Consider the following 25,207-nt stretch of genomic DNA (forward strand, 5'->3'; position numbering starts at 1 on the left):
TCTCCGGCTGCCAGGGCGGCCCAGCTCTGCCACCTGAGTGGGGGTGGCGTGCAGGCTCCTTCTCTGCACTGGGTCTCAGTTTTCTCGCCTGTAAGGTGGACGTGATACTGGAACCCGCCGTAGCGCATTGCCGTGGGGGCTTACGTCAAACACTTAAACCAGGTGCGCCCGGTGCCTCACTCATAGTAAGTACTTAACAAATGTCGTCACAGACTTCGTGGGTAACTATTACCTCCCGAGTAGCCTGTGTCGCTCTCTCTCCTGCCAGGGACTGTGAGCCTCCAAGACCACAGGACCCTTGTCGGACAAAACGACATCCAAACAGGCATGCAGAGGCCTCAGGATGCTCCGCGGCATCCCTGACCAGGGAGGGGGCCCGTGGCTGTTCAGGCCCCCTTCCCACGCGGCTGGAAGTCCCTCGATGGTGACAGGAGGTTCTTTCGGGCTGTTTGGGGTGTGCTGTGGCGTTAAGTGGCTGGGGGAGAACAGATGGCAGCAGCTGGAAGTTTCCTCCTCTGCCTTCCACCTCCGGCCGAAGTGGGTTCAGATTTCAAGGGGACGTCCGCGGGGGCATTCCCAAGGCCCAGGATGGGTGAGTGGAGCCACGAAGGACACTGGGTTCAGCCCGTCTGTGTCCCTCATTTCAGAAGAGAAGGTAGGAGCCATGCAGGAGGGAGGGGACCCAGAGGCAACGGTTTTAACCATCGTGGGTGGGACACGAGCCCTAGGGAGAGGCTGTGGATGCCTCCCCCCAACCCATCAGGGCGGGCATTCTCATCCACGAGGGACAGAGACCCAGGAAAGTGCGGCCCAGAGGGACTTGCCCAACGTCCCTGACGGCAAGGGGCTGGAACAGGACTCAAGCCGTGTCCCTACGGCTCTAACACCCGAGTTCTTACATTTGCCTCCTGCCGGGGGCCGTATCAGGCTATCTTAAGGTGGGGGGCGGAGATAAAACACAAAAACAAAAATTCCAAAATCAGGACAAACCCTTTACAGAAGCACAGGGGCCCCAGGGAGACCCCTTCCATACTCGTCACCGGTTGAGCGCACACGGGCCCTCCCTCCAGTCTCAAACCCACCGCCCTTGCAGTTCAGCAGCTTCCCAGGATGAGCTGTCCTGCCAGGCCGTGTCCTCTGTCATAAGACCATGCACATCACCCCGGCAGCCTCCGCTCCACCCACCCCTCTCCTTCCTACTTCCTAATTATAGTGCGAGGCTCACTATTGTCCTGGTGACTTGGTCTTGAAATCTCCGCGCCCCTGGGCATTCTCTCTGCTTCTCACTCCATCCCCCAACACGCGCGTGTGCATGCATGCGCACACACACACACACACACACCCCTCCAGGTCTCAAACTGGCAGCTGAGGGTTGTCTCCGACCTGCAGAAGCATCTTATTTGGACTGTGGAGGGTTATTTATATTATGTAATGTGGAGCAGTAGCCATTATTGAGAGCATCGGTGATCTCATATATAAAACTTGAAAATCTGGTAAGCCGGGCCCCAATTCTCACATATTACAAGCAGCTGGTGCTGAGTCAGAGCCGTGTCCCATGGAAGGGGCCTGCCTTCCACTTTGCCATGATCCCCACCGCTCCCTGATGCCTCACACCCGGCCTGACTCTCCTTAACACGCCCTGCTGCCTCTCAGATACCTGCGATTGCAACCCCTGTCCCCTTCCACATTCGGTTGGTCCCAAATTCATTTCTTCTCCCTTCCCAAAGTCTTTCTTTGGACCCCATCCACCTCCTTCCTGCTTCTCAGCCCTGGTTGATTGTGATAATTATTATAACACACTTCTCTAAGGCTTTCTCAGCCCCCAAGGCTCGGTCCAGCCATGCCAACCCTCCGGCCACAGTGTCTACCAAAGCTTCAGGGGAGTCCCTCACCACCTATGGGATGTGGTCCAGCTTTTCCCCGAGTGTCCGACCACCCCCCACCCCCCCATTCAAGCTTACCTCTACACCAGTGTTCTTGGAGCACCTGCTTTGTGCAGAACCCAGTACCAGGCACCATCGGTACAGGGTGGAGAGAAATGTGCTTTCTCCCAGGAGAAAGATCAGTGTGATGTGAGGGACGTGTCCAAGGACGGGAAACAGTCCTGCTGTCACAACTCCAGTCACATGGGTCTGCCTTCCGTCCCCTGCACACTGTCCGGTCTCCCTGCTTTTGCTTTCTCCCCTCCCCCAGCTGACCCTGAAGGCCTAACCTTCCACACCCAGCTCCCATGCCCCTTCCTCTTGAAGCCTCCTCCCAGGGCCAGTGAGAAACAGCTCGCCTGCTCTTGAGCTGTGTGAATGCCGGTTGTTTGTATGAGCCACTCGATCCTGGCCATTTGGAGGGGTCTGGAGGGGGTGATTTTCATGCCACGTTCTCTAACTACGTTTGAAGTTAGGCAGGCAGGGCTTAATACCTGTGTTCTTATCGCTGCCTCTGCATTTTTACATCTCCCTGGGACTTGCCTAACACTGGGCACGGAGCTACATCACAAAGTCTCAACGAGTCTCCCTGACTTCATTCACTCAACTAATGTTCACTGAGCAATACTGGGCGCCAGGTGGAGGAATGAACACAGTGATGAGCAACACAAGGCCTGGGAGATGCAATGTAAGGGATGGACCAAGAATGGTTCAGAAAAGGAAACAGAATGTAAGCGTAAAGGTGAAGGTGATTGAGGAAAGCCTCTCAGAGAAGGAAACATTTCAGTTGGGACCCACAAGGTAGCAGCACAGCAGGATGGGAAGGTGGGAGGAGTCTCGGATGGAGACAGCAGTCAGTGCAAAGGCCCCAGGCAGGAATAACCTTGGAAGACGGGCAAGGCACGGGGGCAGCAGGGAGCCAGTTAGGACGGTACCGCCCTAGCCCAGGGCAAAGGTGACAAATGGAGATGAACTTATTACAGATTTGATTTTAACCCGAGCAATCAAGAGGAAGCTAAGGCGCTGTTAAGAACCGAATTTAAATCCACGTGTTGAAGCCCTGACCCCCAATGTCATGGTATTTGGAGATGGGGCATTTGGGAGGTAATCGGGGTTAGAAGAGGTCATGAAGGCGGGGCCCTGATCCGATGGGATTAGTGCCCTTACACGAAGAGACTCGAGAGAGCTTGCTCTCTCTCTCTCTGTCCACACACATGAACCAAGGAGAGGCCATGTGATGAGACAGCAAGAAGGCATCTGTCTGCAGGCCAGGAAGAGAGCCCTCGTGAGGACCTGACCACGTGAGACCTTGATCTTGGACCTCCCAGCGCTGTAAGAAAATAAGTCTCTGTTATTAAGCCACCCAGTCTATGGTATTTGTTACAGCAGCCTGAGCTAATACAGATCCTTTACGGAGATGGGGAAAACTCCGCAAACAATGAATGATTCCATCTGTCTCTAGGATGAAAAATCTGAGCTGAGACTGAGATAGCAAAATAGTGAGATCACGTCACTGAAGCCAAGAGAGGTGTGTCTAAGGTGTGGAATGCTGCTTTCGCTCCGAGACGCCCCGTGTGCCCTGGCACCTCTGCCGAATGTTGAAAGCTATTCTCCAAAGGCCCCCCGCCAGCCTTCCCTGATTTCTGACCATTAAAAATCATCATTTCCTTTCTCACCCTTCCAGCAGCTGAAACGCAAAACCCTGTTTTCCTTATTGCTGCTTTTGCTTGGTTTGGGAATAACAGCTTCTTTAAAAGCACACTTCAAAGCCAAAGTTCCTTTTATCAACCAGCCTGGCCCAGGAGGGCTGCTTTCATCCTCGGAGGAGCAGACATTGTGAAATCTTCCAGCTTGCTTTCTTGGAAAAGCGGTTGGTTCTGTCACGCAGACCACAGCAATTCACTGAGTGTCAAAATGACAGGCATGAGCGGAAAGATGGAAATGTTCCAAGAAAACAACAAAGATTCCAGATGCAAGAAAACGTTTTGGGATGCAACAGGGCTGGAGGTTAGAATGGTCTTGACGGAATCATTGGTAGTTAAAGGTGGAATTTGTGAAATGCGCCTAAAGAAGAAATAGGCTACTGATACTTTTTTGTTGTTGTTGAAGAACCTCTTTAAAAAAAAAAAAAATCCAAGTATAATTAACATAGTGTTATATTAGTTTCAGGTGTACAACGTAGTGATTCAGCAATTGTATACACCACTCAGGACACATCACAACAGGCGCACCCCTTAATCCCCTTCACCTATTTCCCTCTGGACAAACCACCAGTTTGTCCTCTATGGTTGAGTCTGGGTTTTTTTTGTTTGTTTGTTTGTTTGTTTGTTTCTTTTTTTCTTTGTTTTATTTCTTAAATTCCACATATAATTGAAGTCATATAGTATTTGGCTTTCTCTGACTGACGTAATTTCACTTATTATAGTGTCTAGCTCCATCTATGTTGTTGCAAATGGCAAGATTTCATTCTTTCATACGGCTGAGTAATGTTCCATTGCCCACAGACACATCTTCTGTATCCATTCACCCATCGATGGACACTTGGGCTCTTTCCATAATTTGGCTATTGGTGATCATGCTGCTATAAACATTGGGGGGCACACATCTTTTTGAATTAGCATTTTCATTTTCTTTGGGTAAATAACCAGGAGTGGAATTACTGAATCATATGGTAAGTCTACCTTTCTTTGTTTTTTTGTTTTAGTTTTTGTTCTTTCTTTCTTTCTTTCTTTCTTTCTTTCTTTCTTTCTTTCTTTCTTTCTTTTTTTTTAGGAACTCTATACTGTCTTCCACAGTGGCTGCACCAGTTTGCATTCCCACCAACAGTGCAGGAGGGCTCCTTTTTTCCCCCTCATCCCCGCCAACATCTGTTGTTTCTTGTGTTTTTGATTTTAGCCACTCTGACAGGTGTGAGGTGATATCTCATTGTGGCTTTGATTTGCATCTCCCTGACGATGAGTGATGTTGAGCATCTCTTCATATATCTATTGGTCTTTTTTGGATAAATGTCTGTTCATGTATGTCTCCTGCCCGTTTTTAAATTGGGTTGTTTGGTTTATTGGGGGTGTTGAGTTGTATCAGTTCTTTATATATTTTGGATACTAACCCTTTATCAGATATGCCATTTGCAAATATCTTCTCTCATCCAGTAGGTTGTTTTTTGTTGTCTTTTTGTTGATGGTTTTCTTTGCTATCCAGAAGCTGCTTTTTTTTTTTTTTTTTTTTTTTTTTTGGTGTAGTTCCAGTAGTTTGTTTTTGCTTTTATTTCCCTTGCCTCAGAGGACACATCCAGAAAAATGTTGCTACAGCCAATTTCTCAGACATTTCTGCTTTGCTCTCTTCTAGGATTTGTAGGGTTTCAGGTCTCACATTTAGGTCCTTAACCTGTTTTGAGTTTGTTTTTGTGTATGGCGTAAGAAGTTTCATTCTTTTGCATGGAGCCATCCAGTTTACTCAACACCATTTGTTGATGAGATGGTCTTTTTCCCACTGTACATTCTTGCCACCTTTGTCATCAATTGAAAATAAAAGTGTGGGTGTATTTCTCAGCTCTCTATTCTGTTCCACTGATCTAATGTGCCCATTTTTGTGCCAGTACCATACCGTTTGGTAGTACATCTTGATATCTGCGAGTCTGATACCTACAATTTTGTTCTTTTTCAAGATTGAGCAACTGATCTTTATTTATTTTTTAAATTTCATTTATTTATTCATGAGAGACACAGAGAAGCAGAGACATAGGTAGATGGAGAAGCAGGCTGCCTGCAGGCAGCCCGATGTGGGACTCAATCTCAGGACCCCAGGATCACGCCCTGAGCCGAAGGCAGACGCGCTTAATTGCTGAGCCACCCAGGCACCCCAAGCAACTGATCTTTATATGAAATAATGCTTGGAGTATGAATGGAGACACAAGAAAAGCAAGTCTGGTTTTCATGATGTGGGAAAACAACATATGTAAAAATATGGCCAGGTTCAGGCCCAGATTCCTAAGAAGAAAGAGAGGACTCTGGGCTTATCTGACATACCCCCAGACATGTCTATGCCAGTTATTAACTGTATTAAGTGCCATATGTTATGCACGCCAGAAGTTTATGATACATTAGGTCATTCAGTCCCCAGGCCCTTCCGTGAGGAAGGCAGGCATTATGCCCATTTTACAGATGAGTCAACAGTATCAGATCAGGAAGGATAAGCCACTTGCCCACGATCACAAAGCTACTAACCAGAATTTAACTCACATCTGTCTGGCCCCAGAGTGTACTTTCTGCTTCATATGTCAGGAGTTCCAAACTTGGCTGGATGTCTGAATCAACTACAGGGCAAGTTAAAAATCTAGATTCCTGGGTTCCCATCAGAGGCCTGAGCTGGGGCCTGGGAACCTCTGTTTCTGTAAGTTTCCTAACAGTTCTAATCCAGCTGATTGATGCTCTGAGCAGAGGATCGATGGGGTGGGCCACATCTGTGCCAGCCAGAAGGTCCTGCTGGGAGAGCTGGGGAACCCACAGCCAAGGGCCTCCCCCTCCCCAAGCACCCATGAGTTCAGGGAGGTAGCTCCATGGCAGGGACTGATTCATCTGTTATGATAACTTATGTTGTGCCAACTTGATAAAGCTGGAATTGCTTCCCAGAATCTGCCTTCCTATCAGCTCTAGGTTAGGAGTTTGTGGGAAATCTGGAAGTTTGTGGGAAATCTGGAAAGTGGAAGTGAAGAAGTAGCCAGCCATCATGCTCTTGAGGTAGATGCAGTTATGGACAGGCACCATGGGGGTCAGGCAGGTTTGAGCCCATCCTGCTATCTGGTCTGTGTCCAGCTCCTCCCTCTGACTGCTGGTCCTGCTGACCGACAGTGTCCCCAGGCTGCCACCAGGCACCTAGCTAGGCACCCACCAGGCAATAGCTGCCCACGGGCTTCTATGTGGTCTCACTTTGATGGCTGGACATCCTGGTCTCTTGGGTCCCATTTCACCTTCACTTCTACCCCTCCTCCCGGTATCCCCCACCCTCCCATAACTGGGCAAGATCTAATTCTTATAATAAATCCCAAATTCCATTGGTCATAGTGGCCCAGCTTCCTGAGTTCAGGCTGGATGAGCTCATCATCTGCCCTTTCCTGCAGACCTTTCAATCTTAGACAGTGGTTCTCCGAATGTGGTCCCGGACCGACAGCATTAGCACCACGGGAGCCTGTTAGAAATGCAAGTTGTCAGACCCCAACCCTCCAGACCGACTGAAGGAGAAATTCCGGGGGAGCTTCCGACACGTGCTGAAGTTTAAGGATCTCTCCTGTTGGCATTTAACAGGCCTTCCTCCATTTCTGTCGAGGATGACGAAAAGGTCCTGGAAATACATCTATGGAAAATATGTTGTATTCTTGATATAATTTTATTATATGAATTTCTGAGGCCTGTCTGTGAGCGCTGGCCTTTACTGAGACATCATGCTAAGGCTTCGCAAGCTTAGCACCACTTCATCCTCACCCCCACCCGACAGAGATGACATTAAATTATCTCTATTTAATCGAGGTGGAATCCAAATAGTCTGACTCAGACTCCACATGTTTCCCAATATGCCATTATGCCCAGAACCCTGCCGTTATTTCTGTGCAGCAGACAGAAGCCAGACATCAGCCGGAGCGCCCCTGGGCCGACACTTAAAAGCAGTGTCTCAGACACTTGGCAGTGCCCTGTCCTGCAGCAGAGGCCAGGGGGAGGCCGGACCTCCCCAGCACACTGGCCTGCTCACAGGTCCACGACCCCAGGCCCGCTGCCATAAAGCCCCCACCTCTGGCCACTGGAAATGGTTCATCTGGATATGGAGTGGGCTCATCAGAATGGGAAGATTTTTTTTTTGGGGGGGGGGGAAGACTTTTAAAAAGCAATTAGGACAATAACAGCATCTAAAACTGTATTGAGCATCTACTGTGTGCCAAGTACTTTCTACACATAGCTCATTTACTCCTCATAAAATCCTAAAACTCTCCTCCCATTAGGGGATGTTCAGCAATTGGCCAACTCACTGCAGTCATGAGGGCCAGCACTTGAATTTAAATCTGTAACTTTAATACATGTTTCTCTATAGGAAATTTAGAAATGGTCAATATTCACATTTTTACACTCTTAGTATCTTTTTTAAAATTAAAAAAAAATGGACTGGCTTTGTAATCTGCTTTTTTTGCATTACTAGATTAGAACGGTCTATGTCTCTCAAGGTCTCCATCACCACCATGTTTAACGGCCATGTGGCATTCCCATGGGTGGATGTACCATAGTCTATTGTCCAGGTCTTTATGTTGGACATTTGGGTTGTTTCCATAAGAAGACACTTCAACTCGGGAGAAACGTTGTAACCAGGGTGCTGAAATTTAGCAAAACAAGTGGCAACATGGGGCAATCAGCTCTGCACAGATGACATCTGTGGCAGAAAGATCCAAGCGTCAGGCATCAACACAGTTGACATACATTTATTTCAGGTGCACACTTTTGGGGGAAAGGGCTTTTACTTATATGTGCAGAAGACGAGGTAAAAACGTCTCTGAGATTTACCCAGCTTGCTCCTTAGCCAGAGGAGCTTGATCCCTTGGCAATGAGGCCCCAATGTTCTCCAGAACGCCCTGTTATCTCCCTACTTCTGGTTCTGAGGTGACACACCAGGTCAATCTAGCTAAAAGCCAGTGCTCTCATTCCTCACCATGATGTAGTGATTAAGAATACAGACTCTGGAACCGGCCTACCTGGGCTTAAAACCCGTCTCTACAGCTAGGGGGTAGTGTCATTAGCTCGCCAAGGCCTTGGAAACCAAGTGCTGGAGATGGACGAAGCCTGGGTCCCTGAATAACCCACCCAGCAGGTTACGTTGTGACCTGTCCTGAGTCCTTGAGATGTGAGGCTGTGTGCACAGTAGCTAGCCTACTCCTGCCTCAGTTTCCCCATGTCACTAGACTGTTATGAAGATCAATGGATTATGAGTTAATATACTCAAAATGCTTAGAATAGCTCCTGGCACACTGCTGTGTGCATTTATCTTTTTATTTTTTTATTTTTTTTTTGCTGTGTGCATTTAAACTGACATTGGAAATACCTCGTGAGGTCAGACCCCCTCTCCAGCTTGCCAGCTAGGATCTGCCTCCCACGGCCACCCCAAAACAAGGGTGTGGGGGGGGCTGTTGGTTCTGCACCCCCAACTCCATCAAGAATATTGACCCCATAAAGGGTCATTTCCCCCAAACCTTCATGACTTACGACACCGACCAGTTATGGCTCTTCTAGCTCCCAGGAATTTCCCTAAAATCTTTTAAAATGTTTTTCTGCCTAAAATCCTCTTTTCGGAAGCAAGTTTTTCTCCTCCTTCCTGTGAGAAGTTCCCAGTAAATGGGTAAATGGGTAACTCCGTCCCGGGCAAGAGCGTGCATGTGTTCTAAAGCTGCCAACACACTTCCCCACAGGCAATGAGTCAGTGAAATGCGGAGGGAAGAGCTCGGTGAAGTTCACGGCCGCTGGCTCGGCCAGGCGCAGCTCCCCTTGTCCCCTTGTCCCCCTTGTCCCTCCGGGACAACACTACTCAATCAACAGCTCCGTCGGCTTCCAACCATAAAACTAGGGACTGATGATCCGTAAATTCAGAACTGGTCCCCCCTCCCCAGCTAATTACACATTTAACTACTTTTTAATCAGTAAAAGGTTGCTTCTCTCATACCCTCTGCTATGCCTTTTTGTGTGTTTCTTCGTGTGTGTGTGTGTGTGTGTGTGTGTGTGTACACAGGCCCTTAATGAAAACTGACCCTCCACAGAAAAATGCAGAGATGGAAGTTTCCCGTAAAATTTTAGGGGGTTCGTGGGTCTTCAAAGGCAATCTGAGGACCCTGACATGAGCAATTACTAGTTTAAAAGTACCCAACAATTTCAGAACGATGCTGACAACACTTGAATATCAAAAAGCAGCATTTAAAAGCATCTTAGACACCCGGAAAATGTCTGGAAGCCTATGCCAGAAACCCTGAGCCGGGCTCTCTCTGAGAAACGAGACTGGGCTTCTGAGATGAGAGGGAGATTTATCTGTTTTCATTGGGGAGCCCTTTACAGTGTGTGAAATTAAAAAAAATTTTTTTACCATGTGTAAAATTTTTTTTCTAATTAAATCAAGAGTCAAGAAAAAAGTTATTTAGGTTAAGACCTAGACACAACCCACTGCGACTGTCATTCCTGCAACATGGGGAAGGGACAGGTCACCAATGCTAAAAAGGTCCGCTTACCTCCTCCCAGAGCAGTGGGGCCCTTTCTTTTTTTTTTTAGAGATTATCATCCAGCTTTATTCACCAGTTACATATGATTTACTCTCAAAGGCTGAGAATGATATAAAAATATGTTCCTAGTTTTGAGCACAAATGCAAAGGTAGTTTTAATGAACATATTGCTTCCTAAGGTGACCATCTGAAGATATAAGTTCTGGTGTTCTTTTAAAAAGAAATCAGTCTCACTGCTTTATAATTTTGATATTTGAATTAGTTATGGTCAGTGAACGTTAATCACAACTTTGAGAAAATAAATTTAAAAATATTAGCTGGTGGAATTGAACACACAGTTCCTAAGATTATCTTGAAATATTTCAAAATCAGATTTTATAGTTTCAACTCTCTAGGAAAAAAAAAATGGAGAAAATCCTATCATTTTATTCAGATTCAAGTTCAAACATTTCTTTTAAACCACAGTTCTCAGAACATACTTTCATTGCCAAACTCTTTCCAAGGGGTAGGGGTGGCGTGACGCTGTTTCTCCTGGGCGTCCAACATCCAACATTAAAGTGCCAAGTTGAGGGAGGGGGTTATTCATAATCTACCAGGTCCCTACACAGGAGGAGTTGGGCAGTTCAGGGGTGTGCGCTCAACCCAGTCTGCTCTGAGCCCGGCCGGGGGTGATGAAGACAGTAAATGCTAGAACAAAGCTGGAATGTAGAGGGAGGACACGCAGAGGAGGATAAACAGCCTCCCACCACAACCCTGTCCAAGTTCAAGGAGAGTGGCTCGGCATTTATCAGGTCGAAGAGCGTGTAATTGCCTTTTCTGTGGGCAAAGGGGCGGCCGGAGCCCGGTATTTCCTTGGCTGAGCTGAGCACCACTGAGGCTGTGCACGGAAAGCTCCCGGCGCTGGGAGTGCACACAGCAGGTGCTCAGCAAGAGTCAGTGCACACAGCAGGTGCTCAGCAAGAGTCAGTGCACACAGCAGGTGCTCAGCAAGAGTCTCCTGCTCCCCTCCCCGGATCTGCAGCCCGAAACTCTGGCCACTTGGTAGGAAGATCCGCTCACCAGACACACCAGGCAGTCCCACTCCAAGGGATCTGCTCAAGAGAGACGGAAAACGTTTACGTTCATATTAAAACCTGCGCGTGAATGTTTATGGCAGCGATCACCCCAAACCAGAAACAATCCAAATATTCTTCAACAGGTGAAGGGTCAAATGGATCTACATTTGTTACATCCGAGCAATGGACAATCCCAAAGCGTGATGCTGGGTGAAAGCAGCCGGACTCCAAAGGCTTCCTACTGTGGGATTCTATTTGTGTGACGTCCTGGCAAAGGCAAAACTCTAAGGATGCCCAACACCGGTGGCTGCCGAGGACCAGGGGGGCAGCACCAGGGAATTTGGGGTGTAATGAAACTTTTTAAGAAAGATTTTTATTTATTTATTCATGAGAGACACACAGAGAGAGGCAGAGACACAGGCAGAGGGAGAAGCAGGCGCCCTGCAGGGAGCCCGATGGGGGACTCAGTCCCGGGACCCCGGGATCATACCCTGAGCCAAAGGCAGATGCTCAACCGCTGAGCCCCCCAGACATCTCTAATGAAACTTTCCCATATCTTGATTGTGGTGGCAGTTACACACCTGTATGCGTTTATCAGCACTGGAGAACTATACATGAGAAAGGGTGAGTTTTCCCGTTTGTAAATTTAGAAGGATGTACATGACATGATGACATAGATGACACAGCGCTGGGAGGGTGGCGTCTTAGCTCGGGCTGCTGTAACAAGCACCACGCACCGCGCGGCTCTACCAACAGACATAGGCTCCTCCCCGCTCCGGAGGCTGCAAGTCTCGGGTCAGGGTGAGGGCCTGCCTCCTGGCTGTGGATGGCAGGTGGCCTTCAGGCTGTGTCCTGGGTGCTCTCTCTCTCTCCTCTCCTCCTAAGGGCACTAATCCCATCATGATAGACTCCCTCGAGACCTCACCTAAGCTAAATTCCTCCCAAGGCCCCGCCTCCTAATACCATCACCCTGGGAGAATGAATTTGGGTGGGGACAAAAACACAGCCCGTAACAAGTGGCTTTCACAGGTGCAGACCAGTGAGCTGCTGTGTTTTCACCATGTTCACCTCTCAGCTTTTTCAGCCTGGGAAGGGAGAATCAGATGCTCAAAGTTAAAATCATCAAAGGACCACCTGGACCAGGGGCCAACCTATGCAAGCCCTCCAGAGCTCACAAATACCCTACCTCCCAGTCACCCTTGGGGGAGCCACTACAACCCCAGGGGATTTTTTAAAAAAAGAAAACATTTTCCTCTTATTATAAAACCAATGCTTCTTTATTAAACAAACATTAATAAATCTAGATTAACAGAAAGGATATGAAAATCACCGATAAGCTCGCCATCTGTGACTACTGATAACATCCATGGTGTTCAGACTTTCTTGTGTTTTGTAAGCAAACATACTTTTTTCTTTTCCTTTCCTCCCCTTCCCCTTCCTCTTTTCTTTTCTTTCCTCTTCTTTTCTTTCTTTTTTCTTCTTCTCTTTCTTTCTTTCTTACAAAAATGAGATCTTACTGTAACACGGCTTGGTGACCTAACTTTTAAAATGTTGCTATATAACGAACAATTTTGCACATCATCAGAATTCACTGAAACCATAACTTCTAATGGTTGAGGAATATTCTGGTATGTGAAGGACTCATCATTTACATAACTAACCAGTCGTTTATGGCCAGACACATGGTTGGCTTCTAATTTTATTGCTATTTTTAAAAATAACAGTATTGAAACCAACCCCTTACACAATCGTGTTTCCTCTGGATAAACTCTTGGTATTGAAACTGCTGTGTTTTTTTAAGCTTTGAGATGCATTTCAGACTGTCCTCGTCCCCACCATGAGCTCATGAAAGATGAGCACTCTTTAACTTAAAATTTTGAAACATTTAAAACATTTAAAATTTCATATATGAATGATGGTATTGGGTTTTTCAAAAAGATTTTATTTATTTATTCATTCATAAGAGACACAGGGAGAGACAGAGACACAAGCAGAGGGAGAAGCAGGTTCCCCATGGGGAGCCCAATGCGGAACTCGATCCCAGGACCCCAGGATCATGACATAAGCCAAAGGCAGACTCTCAACCACTGATCCACCCAGGCACCCTGATGGTATTAAGCAGCATTTTCTTTAATATGATGAGGGTGAATGTTGGGGTTTTTTCCCCCATGTGCTTACTGGCTAAGGACATTTCTCCTTCTCTGCCTCCCCCGCCTTCTCCTTCTCTTTCTTCTCTTTCATCTTCTTTCTTGAGCTCTGACCTCCAATGCTTCTTGATGTGATGCAATGACAACTATACCACAGCATATGTGAAAATTTCTTGCCATAAAAGTTTAAAACTCAACCAGCCATGAGGTGAAAAGCAAACAATGAAGACATCAGCTTCATCTCTTCAAATGTATCAGTGCCACGGGAGACCAAACACGCTTTGGGGACTATCTTGGAATAAAGGAGACTATCAGTCACCTGTTGCGATGAGCACGGGGTGTTGTACAGAAGTCCGCATCACTATATTGTACACCTGAAACTATTATTACACTCTAGGTTAACTACCCGAAATTTGAATACAAACTTAATAAAAATAAAATCAGTGGGTGATCCTGATATTATGGGGACTCTTGAATACAGACAATTAATTAGAAAACATTGGTGTATCATGGTTACATTTCTTGATTGGTTTTTTTTTTCTCTTCCCCCCACCCCTACATGCTTTTTGGCCAACAGCATCTTTTCCTTATTCCATTTCTTTTGTTTGTTTTTTGTTTTTCCATTTCTTGAGGGACTTTGGCTTTTCATACTAAGTGGAAAAACTCGGTCTGTGTTTAGAAAACAGCCCCTTGTCCACCCCCTGTTGCAAATGTTGCTCCAGTGTATCATCTGCTGTACTGAAGCTTTTTAATTTAATTTAATTTTTAAAAATTTTTTTAAGCTTTTTAATTTTAGGAGCCTAATCTATCAACCATTTTCAGTCATTTATTTTATGATTTTACTTTTGACTATCATCCTTTAAAAGCCCCCTCCCAAAAGGGGCTCTAGTAATTCTACAGTGGGGAAGTCTTACAGACACCACTTTTAACCAAATGACCAAGGTCAGCACCACAGGTTGAGTCATGTTGCTATATATGAGGTAAATCCCAACATGATGCAATGATAAGGATACTTCACCACTGTCGTATTCTTTCCCCAAACCCCAAATCCCAGTCTAATTATGAGACATCAGACAAACCTGAAGTTAGGGACATTCTACAGAATACTGACCAGTACTCCTCAAAGCTTTCAAGGTCACAAAATTCAAGAATACCCCTAGAAACTGTGATAGGCCATGAGAGACAAAGGAGACAGGACAACTGAATGCAGTGTGGTGTCTTGAAATGGATCCCAGAGCAGAAACAACAACAAAATAACCTGGTGAAATCCAAATAAAGTCCACCATTTTGTGAGCGGTAATTCGAATTCCTCAGTTTTGTTATGTACATGTTAGGTAAGGTAAGCTGAGTGAAGGATATAGGAAAGCTGTATGATTTCTGCAACTTTTCTATAAATTATAACATTATTCCAAAATAGAGTTTGGGTGTGTGTGTGTGTTTTTTTTTAAGAGTTTTGGGGCAGCCCGGGTGGCTCAGCGGTATAGCGCAGCTTTAAGCTCGGGGCGTGATCCTGGAAGTCCGGGATCGAGTTCCACGTCGAGCTCCCTGCATGGAGCCTGCTTCTCCCTCTGCCTGTGTCTCTGCCTCTCTCTCTCTCTCTCTCTCTCTCTCTCTCCCTGTGTCTCTCATGAATAAATAACATATTTAAAAAAAAAAGAGTTTTGTTTAGGACAGAGAATGGTCTAGGCAGAAAAGTAGAAGGAATAGAAGAGAAAACCATCATAGTTCATGGCTGTGGGTGGGGGTGTAGGAGGCAGGTGGAGGTGGGCAGTGGTTCTGGTTCTTTACAACTCCTCCATTGTTTGGGGGGAGGAGCTGGGGCAGAAGCAATGGGTCTGGAAGGGGAAACTGAGCCTGAACTCTAAGGAGTCCAGTATTTAGGAGACTCCAGTCTTTAGAACTTTGAAGGCTGAGTGTCTTAGTTTAGCCTTGATCCTGTAGGCAGTTGAGGGAGTGGTAAAGATTTTACTTCTTTATTAGATTCTTGATTTCACTTATTTGTGTCCTAATTTACTAATTCCTTGCTCCACCCCAATGAAATGTCAGCTCCACGAGAGCAGGGACCATGTCTCCTTGATGTCTCCCAAACCCAGAACACCTGGCCTGTAGAAAAAACTCAATAAATACTGGCTGAATGAATGAGTCTTACTTCCAAAATGACTTTTAAGAAGAAATTGTACAAAAGGTTTCTCCCATCCCATCCTTCACATCTAGTATCTGCCCATGTGAATTAAGCTCTTCTCTATCTTGGGGCCTTTACTCAGGCTGTTGCTTCTTCCAGGTGCCCCCTTTTCTGCTGCTGACCTTCTGCCCCTCTTCAGATTTCAGCTTAGATTCAGCTTTCTGAAAGCCCGTCCTTGACACTCTAGGTCTGGGTGAAATTTCCTCTTCTGGCTCCTGGGCTACCTCATCACTGTCGGCAGAACTGCGATGGTGCCTTTACAGCCAGCTCCCCACCCCCGCCCCCCAGGCTGATCAGCCCCATCTGGGGGGCGGGAGCTGGCCCTCTAGCTCACCCTGGCACACAGAACATACCGGTACGTTAGTTAAAAGTCACAGCTTGTGATGAGCCAAAGATAATGTTCCCCCACCACCATAGAAGAATTTGCACCTGTCACTATTTGAAACCAATGACCCAAGGACAACTCTGATACATAATTGCTATCATCCAAACTGCAGTTAATTAAGACATAATATTTGAAAGCGTGTTTTATTTATTATTTTTTTGAAAGCATGTTTTTAAATCAGATCCTCCTCTACCACGTGTCAATGAACAATGCCTATACCCTAGCCAGTATGGGCATACCTCAGAGATCAGGTTCAGTTCTAGACCGCTGGAAGAGAGTGGATATGGCAATAAAACAAGTCAAATGAATGTTTTGGTTTCCCAGTGTATACAAAGTTATGTTTACAACATACTGGAGTCTAGTAAATGTACAACAGCATTGTGTCTAAAAAAAACAATGTACATGCCTTAATTGAGAAGTCCTTTATTGCTAAAAAATGCTAACCATCATCTGAGCTTTCGGCAAGATCACTGATCACAGGTCACCATACAAAGTAATAAGGAAAAAATCTGAAATATTGCAAGAACTACCAAAATGTGACAGGGACCCGGTAGTGAGCAAATACTGTTAGAAAAATGGCACCAACAGACTTGCTGGACACTAGGTTGCCACAAATCTTCAATTTGTAATAGACACAGTTTCTACAAAACATAATGAAATGAGGTATCCCTCTGCAAGCCCAGCCAGTAGGCGTGGGGAAAATGTAGAACAAGGTTAAGGTAGGTAAATTCTCTTTCTCTCTCTCTCTCTCTCTCTCTCTCTCTCTCCTCTCTCTCCCGGACCAGATATGGAGAGGACAAAGTGGCAAAGACATAAAATTCACCAAGAATTAGAGCCACCTGGTTCTACACCCTGAATCAAAGAAACAGCAGAACCTTCTGGAGACAACCAGAACTGTACATCCTGTGAGGCCACAGTCTTTAAGAAAGGAACTCACCTACCACGGTGAGTCCTCACCCTGGATCTGCCAGGATTTGCCGGGTGACCTTGGGCCCATCACCTCTTGGATGCTTCCATTAGTGAAGCTCTGGGGACATTAAAAAAAGAAGAAATGCCAAAATGGACTTACCAATCCTGTGATGGGTTTTAGATGCTGGCATTGAACAAACTAATATTTTGTGCACCGTAGCAATATAAACTGAGCCATTAGCATGACAGTTAATGGGTTTTATGATAAACATGAATTCCTAGTGTACATTAACAATGTGGCCTGTGGGGGACGTGGGCTCACGGTGAGTGTGGGCTTCAGGCCAACAGCTCTGACACTGACTTTGGCACCTCATCTGGAGAGCTGTCAGGGGGCTACTTTTAGAGGTCCTTGAGCGTGTGGCCGGAGAGCCCACCTTCCCCTACTGACTCTCTGTTTTCTGGCCTCTGTTTCTTTTCTAAGAATTGAGGTGGCTAGATGAGCACTGGTTTCTAGCCTGTTGTTTCATTTTGTTTTTAAAGCCACAGAACTTTTTTAAAGGAATCTTTCACACCCCGACATCTGGAACACTTGTAAACAGAGCTTCCTTCCAGCTGGCCCTGCCTCCCACCACTCTGTCCCTGCAAACGTCTGACTGCTTCTGGGACCCGTCCAAAAAATTCCAAGTTTCCCAGGATCCCAATATAAAAAGCAGTGGACCGTTACGCCATACACAAAAATTAACTCACAATGGATTAAAGACTCGAATGTAGGACTTGAAGCCACAAAACTCCTGATAGAAGACAGGAGCCCTAAGCTCCCTGACATTGGTCTTAGCGATGTTTTTTTGGATCTGACTCCAAAGGCAAGGAAAACAAAAGCAAAAATAAACAACTAGGACTATGTCAAACTAAAAAGCTTCCATACCGCAAAGAAAACCTACAGAATGGGACCTAAAGAAACCTAAAGAAAACAAAATGAAAAGAAAACCTACAGAATGAGAGAAGACATTTGCAAATGATATGTCTGATAAGGGGTTAATACACAAAATATATAAAGAACTCACACAGCTCAACAACAGAAGAAGCCCACAAAGGATCTGATTAAAAAAATAAACAGATGATCTAAGTAGACATTTTTCCAAAGAAGACATCCAGATGGCCAACAGGCACACGAAAAGATGCTCAACATCACTCAGCCTCAGAAAATGCACATCAGAACCACAATGAGCTATCACCTCCACCTGTCAGAATGGCTGTCATCAAAAAGATAAGAAATAACATGCGCTGGCAAGGATGTGGAAGAAAGGGAACCCTTGCGTACTGTGGGTGGGAATGTAAATTGGTATGGCTACTGTGGGAAAAAGTACGGAGGTTCCTCAAAACACTGAAAATAGAACTACCCTATGATCCAGCAATTTCATTACTGGATACCGATACAAAGAAAACAAAAAACACTACAAACAAAATCCACGACATGGAAACAACCCAAGTGCACATCATTGGATGAGCAGATAGAGAAGACTCGACATAAATATTTATATACACAAAAAAGTACTACCTAGCCATAAAAAAGAATGAAATCTTACCATTTGCAGCAACAGATCTAGAGGGTATTAGGCAGAGTGAAATAAATCAGGCAGAGAAAGACAAACACCACAGGATTTCACAAATATGTGGAATCTAAGAAACAAAACAAACTCCAGGCTCATGGATACAGAGACCAGACTGGTGGTTGAGAGAGGGGAGGGGGCTAGGTGGGGGCAAAATGGGTGAAGGGGATAAAGAAGGACAGACTTCTAGTAATCAAACAAAGAAGTCAGGGGGATATAATGTATAGCATGGGGAACACAGTCAGTAACATCTTGTTAACTTTGTCAGGTGGCAGATGGCAACTGGATTTGCTGTGTGGATCATTTTGCAATGGATACATATGTTGTATACTTGAAACACATAATATGGCATGTTAGCTGTACCCCAATTTAAAAAAAAACAACAGGGCAGCCCAGGTGGCTCAGCGGTTTAGCGCCGCCTTCAGCCCAGGGCGTGATCCTGGAGACCCGGGATCGAGTCCCACGTCGGGCTCCCTGCATGGAGCCTGCTTCTCCCTCTGCCTGTGTCTCTGTGTCTCTGTGTCTCTGTCTCTCTCTCTGTCTCTCATGAATAAATAAAATCTTTAAAAAAATAAAAATAAAAAAATAAAAAAAAACACAACAAAAACCAAACCAACGGACAGGAGCAGGGCTACCCAAGGTTCTTACCAGGCAGATGGAAATATATTTATCTGGTGACTCAGTGCATACCCGCACCCAGAAAATTGAGATGAACGTTTCCTTGAAGAATGCATCTCCTGTCGTGAGATACACGCTGTTTTCTAGTCGGCTTTCTTCTATTTCACTTTTAAAAAGCCAGTGGAAAACTACGTAACTGATTTTCAAACCCACTAAGTTGCTGCCCACAGTCTGCAGGCACTGGCCTAAGGGATCCTCTGAGGTCACTTCTAGCATTGACAATTTATATGGCATTACCAAAGCTGTGACCCCATTAGAGTCTGAGAGTTGCCAGGAGACCCTGTCCCAAAGGTGACCCAGCCTGGATCACCTGAGTAGGCAACTCAATTGTCTGCCACTGAAACACTTGCTGTCCAAGAGGCAGGGCTTGGAGACAAGCAAGCCAATACAGTACTGATTTTCCTAGGAACCCACATTTGCCACCCCAGTGCCGAACCCTGGGGAGATTCAGGGCAAGGGTGGTAGCAGTGGGGTGGGAGCACTTGGCTGGGTTAAAACCAACACAGCAAAAAATGAGAGGAAACAAAGACATCTTCTTCCCTTCTGTAATCTTTGGATCACACCCATGCCACCTGGATGCCTAACTTCCTCCGTTTCTAAGAGGCTCCCTAAGAATTGATTTTTGCTTTACATTTTGTAAACATGCCCTTCCCCACACCACGGCAGTGCGGACAAATGGCCCCCTGAAGTCCCACGGAGGTGAATAATTTGCATGGCGTGCGAGGATTTTGGTTGCTGGAGGGTTCTGACAGAGCCACAGAAAGCTGGCCTCCTGAGTCATCTCCAGCCATCGGATGGTAGAAGTGCGTGAGACTGACAGGTAGGAGCTGGGCGTGCTGTCACACGGGGAAATGCACGTTATGACGACGGACTGAAAAACCAGGGTATGAAGTAGCAGAGCAAGCAAGCGAACAAAAAAAATCTGTGTAAACACCCATCAACAGTGGTTGCCAGCATATCGTGATGTTTTCCATCCAAGTTTTCTATGATGAGCGTGTCCTTCCTTTGTAATTTTGGGGAGAAAACAACCTTAAATGCCTGTATGCTTAGAGGAGCAGCAAATAATGTCGGTTAATCACTAGCTTATTCTCTGGCCTTAATGCCAGTTTGAGCAGATAGAACTTGAAAATGTCAAGATATATACTTCTTCTTTCATTTTTTTAAAAGATTTTATTTATTTATTCATGAGAGACACAGAGAGAGGCAAAGACAGATGCAGAGGGAGAAGCAGGCTCCCTGCAGGGAACCCGATGTGGGACTCAATCCCAGGACCCCGGGGTCACGGCCTGAGCCAAAGGCAGACGCTCCACCACTGAGCCCCCCAGGTGCCCCAAGATATATACTCCTCAATGTGCACCCGTCTTCCAGGTCCCTCAGCATTTACCCCTCCTGGATACGTCACTGTGGATGTCTCCAAAACATCCAGTGTGGAGAGTAGAGAGAAAGAGGCTCCTCTGATTTCACTGCTTTGGTTTATTTTCAAGAACCATCCTTGAAATCAGGAAACGGGGTCTAGTCCTACCTCTGAACTCAGGCCAGTGCCTTCCTTTCCCTGGGCCTCAGTTTCCCCATTTATAAAATAAGCAGATTAGACTTTCTGATGGCTCTGGTCCCCTCTGGCTTCAGAAGCCTAAGAGCTAAAGGGATCGGCATTCAGGTTTAAAGGCTGCTAAGTCTGATAAATCTAGGGCAAGAGAGAATAAGAGACTGTTGGCAGCTTAGCCCAAGTAAACAACACTGGATAGAAGGCAGGGCCAACCAGCCTCCCGAGATAAGGGTTGGGGCTGAGGGGAGGGAGGAGTCAAGAATCAGGTTGAGGCCACAGCTAGTGGGAGAGCTCAGCAGGGACCCTCGGAGGGCTGCCTCTGGCTGGTGTCTTGGGGCAGAGGCAGGGAAAACCAAACAAGCGGCCTGTTTCTTTGGGGGCCCAGAGCTCCCAGGAGGGGCAGCCGGTGTACCAGGGGCTCAGTCCAAGAGGAAGAGAACCAAAACGCCAGGCCACCTGTCCAGGCCGGGGAGGGGCAAGACTCTATGAAGTGGCCGGCAAGAAGGAGAGCCTGAGAAACCACCAAACCTGTACTAAGCTGGAGTCCAGGCCAGGTCTCCTGGGAGGACACAGGGGACCCCGGAGTGCTCAGGAGGTGGGTGGCAGTCCCTGCTGACTTGCTCTATGGCCTTCCCCGCTCTGAGTTTTATTGGTCAAATGAGAGTGGTCCCCTCCACCCAAGACATTCTGGGGTCCTCCTGCGGCTGGTGAAACAGCGTGGTTCCCCCTCCCAGCAGAGGGAGACCTCCAACATGGGAGACACCCTTACAGCTGTCAATGGCAAGAAATGAGCTGACCAAGCTTCAGAACAGACATGACCAGAAGCCGGAAGCCAGATGCAAGACCTCTCGCCCGCCACATTCCCAACAGAAGACATCTGAGCTTCTGGAACGTCCCCAGCACTTAGGGAGAAAACTCTGCTCAGTCCCTCGAATTCACTTTACTTTGGAACTGGGGGGGTGGGGGGGAGAGAAGCCCAGAGCCAAAGCCCCTCTTCCAGCCCGAGGGTCCTGAGGGGTTTACCGCCAGCCCCAGAGAGGGAGAGAACGTTTACCAGAACCACGGCCCAGTAAAACAGGAGCCCCGAGAGGCAGGTTGCCCAGGAGGTGGGCCGCTGGCTCTGCCTCCAGCTTGCCATCCCTCACGTAGAGGGCCTTGTGCCTTCTGGAGCTCAGGGAGCAGGAGAGGCCTCACGGCTGGAGGGGCTTGGGCCCTGCCAAGGTCCCGGGCACCCGTCCGCGCTCTCTGGCAGGAGACAGGCTGGCAGTTTGGGCCTCACACCAAATCCACAAACCTCGCCCTTGAGCAGTGGTCACGTGTGAAGACCACCTGTTCATCTCTGGCTCCTGGGCGGGGCTCCACGCCAGCCCCTCATTTCATCCCCACCGCCCCCACCCCGCAGGCCAGCCTCCCCTCTCCCCGCAGCCTTCCCCGGACTCTCCACAGACTTCCACGCAGCCAGAATTATCTTCCTCACATATCAACAGGATCAAATGACTCCCCTGCTTAAAGAACGTGAATGGAATTTGTGTCTGTCTTTGTCGTTCTTGTTCAGTGATCTGTCCTGAGCACCCAGAAGGTGCCTGGCCCACTGAAGGTGCTCAGTCAACACACGTTCGTTCAATGGCTCCCAGGCATCCACGTGCAAAAGTCCCACGGGCAATGCCCGGCCCCCTGCCTATCTAGTCTAGCTCATTCCAGACCCTCCATTCCCTTTACTTTCCCCACCTTTCCACAAACCCATCTGCCACGGCCTGAGCACACTCCCCCAGGCCCACCACGCCCCATGTGCCTTCGCACCTCTGGGCCTTTGCTCGTGCTGCTCCATCTGCCCAGACACCCCTCGCCCCCTTCCCCGAGGGACTCCAGTACACTGTCGACTATTCCAACATTCTTTTCCTAGCAGGACCTCGTGGCACACCTCAGCCTGGGGTATTTTCTCTCTCCTTCCTACAGAGCACTTGCTGTGTGCTAGGCACGAAGGTCCCACCTAGGAGGCTGTCACTCAGGCTCAGGGAAGCAGGTCACACAACCAGCCTGGGGTGCTGGGGCCTGACTGCATCACCACCTCTGAGCGACACTTGTCATTTACTAGGCCGGGATCTCTCGAGGTCCCGAGGCTCTGCATCGCGAGGGACAGGCCTGGCCCTGCTTGATGCCCAGGAGGCCTTCATCATCCAACCACCGGACAGAGCATCGCGAGGAACAGATGCACCGCCAGCCTCTTCCCCTTCCTCTCTTCGGCCTTTTCTCCTAGTCTGGGCAGGACCTCTGGCAAGCGGCGGAGGGAAGCATCTGGAGGGAACGGGGATCCTCCCCAATTCCATTTGTTCCTATCAACCGAGGTCAAGATCTTTGTGTGACAAGTCTCCTTGGGGTGAGAGCCGTTCACAGGTCCCAGGGCCCACCTTCCTCCTTCTACTGGAGAAGCCAGCTCTAGAGGGTAACCCCTCCCCGGCGCTCGCCCACCTGGGCTGGTCCCGGCCCCGCCCACACGGCCCCGCAGGGATTCCGGGGCCTGGACCACCCACGACGCGAGGAGGGATCTGGCCTGGGCCGCACAAGCTCGCCCGACAAGGGTGCGCAGGTGCCCCACGGCTGCTGCCGGCCAGGGAGGGCCAGGCGGGGCTGGGCTGTCCCCGCCCGCAGGCTGGGGAAGCTAACTTTCTCTAAGTGACCATCCCATCCCATCCCTTCCCTTCCCTTCCCATTAGACCTGGCACTTGCAGGCCGCACGCCTCATCCCGGGAGGTCATCACGCCCATTTCACAGTGAGGAAGCTGAGTCTGACCTCACTTCGCTCACGCCCGGTTTCTCACCGTTTTTTGCTGCCGGGACACCCCCGCGAACCTAAATCCCCCCCAAAGCCTCGGTTTCCAGAAAAGAGTTAGGGAGGGGGGAAGGGGCAGCGATGGGGCAGCGCCAGGCCAGGGTGGTTTCCAGGGACTTCCTGGGAAGGTGCCTCGCGGGCCAGGCCGAGGGTTCGAATCCCGCCCCGCGCTGGCACCTGTCCTCGCCAGCAGGGGGCCCCGGAGGCGCGCAGCCTGCCCGGCCGAGGTCGGCGCGCTGCGGGGAGGCGGGTGTCCCGCACCGGCGGGGCGGGGCGCGGCTGCAGGGGTGCGGGTCCGCAGGCCTCCCGGCGGCCCACGCGGGACGGGCAGCTCCCGGGCGGACGGACGGACGGACACATCGACCCCGACGGCCCTCGGCTCCCTCCCGGGCGGAAGGCGCGGCGGCGCAGACTCACCGGGGCGGCTGCGGGTCCCGCTGGGTCACGGGCGGGCGGGCGGGCACCGGGGCTCCTCGACCCCGTGCCCCGGGCTGCCTCCTCCGGGGCGCTGTGCCCCGGGGCCGGCGGTGCGGGCGCGGGTCTCGGCCGAGGGAGGCGGCGGCGGAGAGCGCGCAGCGCCCGCCCGGCCGGGGATGGGGACGCAGGAAGCGCGGCCTCGGAGCGCCGGCGCGCAGGGGGGAGGGACGGCGGGAGGCGGAGGGCGGCGCCGGCGGGAGCGGCCTCGGGCCCCGGGAGGTGCCGCCCACCGGCCGACCCCCCCACCCCGGGGCCCGCAGAGCCCAGGCGCCCCGGGTCTCGCGCCCGCGCGGGGCAGGGGTGCGGGGAGGGGGGCGCTGCGCCAAGCGCCCCCGCCCCCCGCCGCTCGGGGTCGGCCAAGCAGGGATGGGGGACGGGCCCGGAGCCCAGACATCCCCAGGGATGGGGGCCGGGGCCGGCGACTCGGGACTCCAGGTTAGTTAAGTGTTTAGACCTGGGGAGACCCCCCTGCCCCGCCCCCCAACTCCGGCGGCGCGAGTACGCAGGTGCAGCACTGCCGCGCCTTCACCTGGCCGGGCGCTCACCTGGCGCAGGCTGCGCCCGCCTCTCCACGCCCGCTCCCCCCTGCTTCCTGGGGAGGCCGCTGCCTTGCTCTTCACCCTTGGGCGTGTTCGGGGCGCTGGGACCCGCCTGCACCGCCCAGGGCTGGTGGTTTGCGAGGTGACTGATGGGTGGAGGTAGCAAAGGAGGAAGCAGGTTTTTAAAAAGCGAGTCAGTTCCTGCCCTCGGCCCCGGCCCCCCACCCCGTCTCCCATCCCCTGCGCGCCCCCTGCGTGTTCCAGGTCGCACGGCCCCCCGGGGGGAGCCCATTAGGGTGCCCGCGCCCGCGGCCCCTAGGCCCAGAGAATCTCCCCTGCTGGCTGCTTTCGTTCCCAGCTTTCCGGAGAACCTTCCCAATGAAACACGGTTTGGGGGGGTCACTCTGACCACCAGGTTGCAAGCGGTGGCCCCCTCTGCTTAGAGCCCCAGAACTGCTGCCTGAAGCCTGGCTCTGGGGAGAGTAAACCCGCACTGGTGAGGGTGCCTCTTAGGTCCGCCCTGCCTCTGCCCCCCACCTGGAGGTCCCCCCTGGAACCTCCCGGGCACCCAAACCTGAGATCACAGCCAGACCAAAAAAAAAAAAAAAAAAAAAAAACCTGGATTCTAAACACAGAGCGAGGAGACAGCCCGCTGCCTCTCCCAATCTTAGATTGTTTTGAATTCCAA

At 49.4% G+C, this 25,207-nt stretch overlaps 1 protein-coding gene across 5 annotated transcripts in view; it reads right to left on the minus strand.

The window, feature by feature from the left end:
* Positions 1–24,045, minus strand: part of TMEM51 (transmembrane protein 51) — a 55,627-nt gene extending 31,582 nt beyond the window's left edge. For 2 of the 5 annotated variants that reach the window (XM_077899542.1, XM_077899549.1), the window contains exon 1: positions 23,921–24,045. The gene's annotated coding sequence lies outside the window, so the exon portion shown is untranslated. Of the gene's footprint in view, positions 1–1,961; positions 2,117–16,867; positions 16,905–23,920 lie in introns of those variants that run through there. The other 3 variants (XM_077899541.1, XM_077899546.1, XM_077899544.1) reach the window with 2 other exon arrangements.
* Positions 24,046–25,207: the final 1,162 nt, after the last annotated feature.

This window comes from Canis aureus, chromosome 5, assembly GCF_053574225.1.
Source record: "Canis aureus isolate CA01 chromosome 5, VMU_Caureus_v.1.0, whole genome shotgun sequence".
NCBI classification, from domain to species: Eukaryota; Metazoa; Chordata; class Mammalia; order Carnivora; family Canidae; genus Canis; species Canis aureus.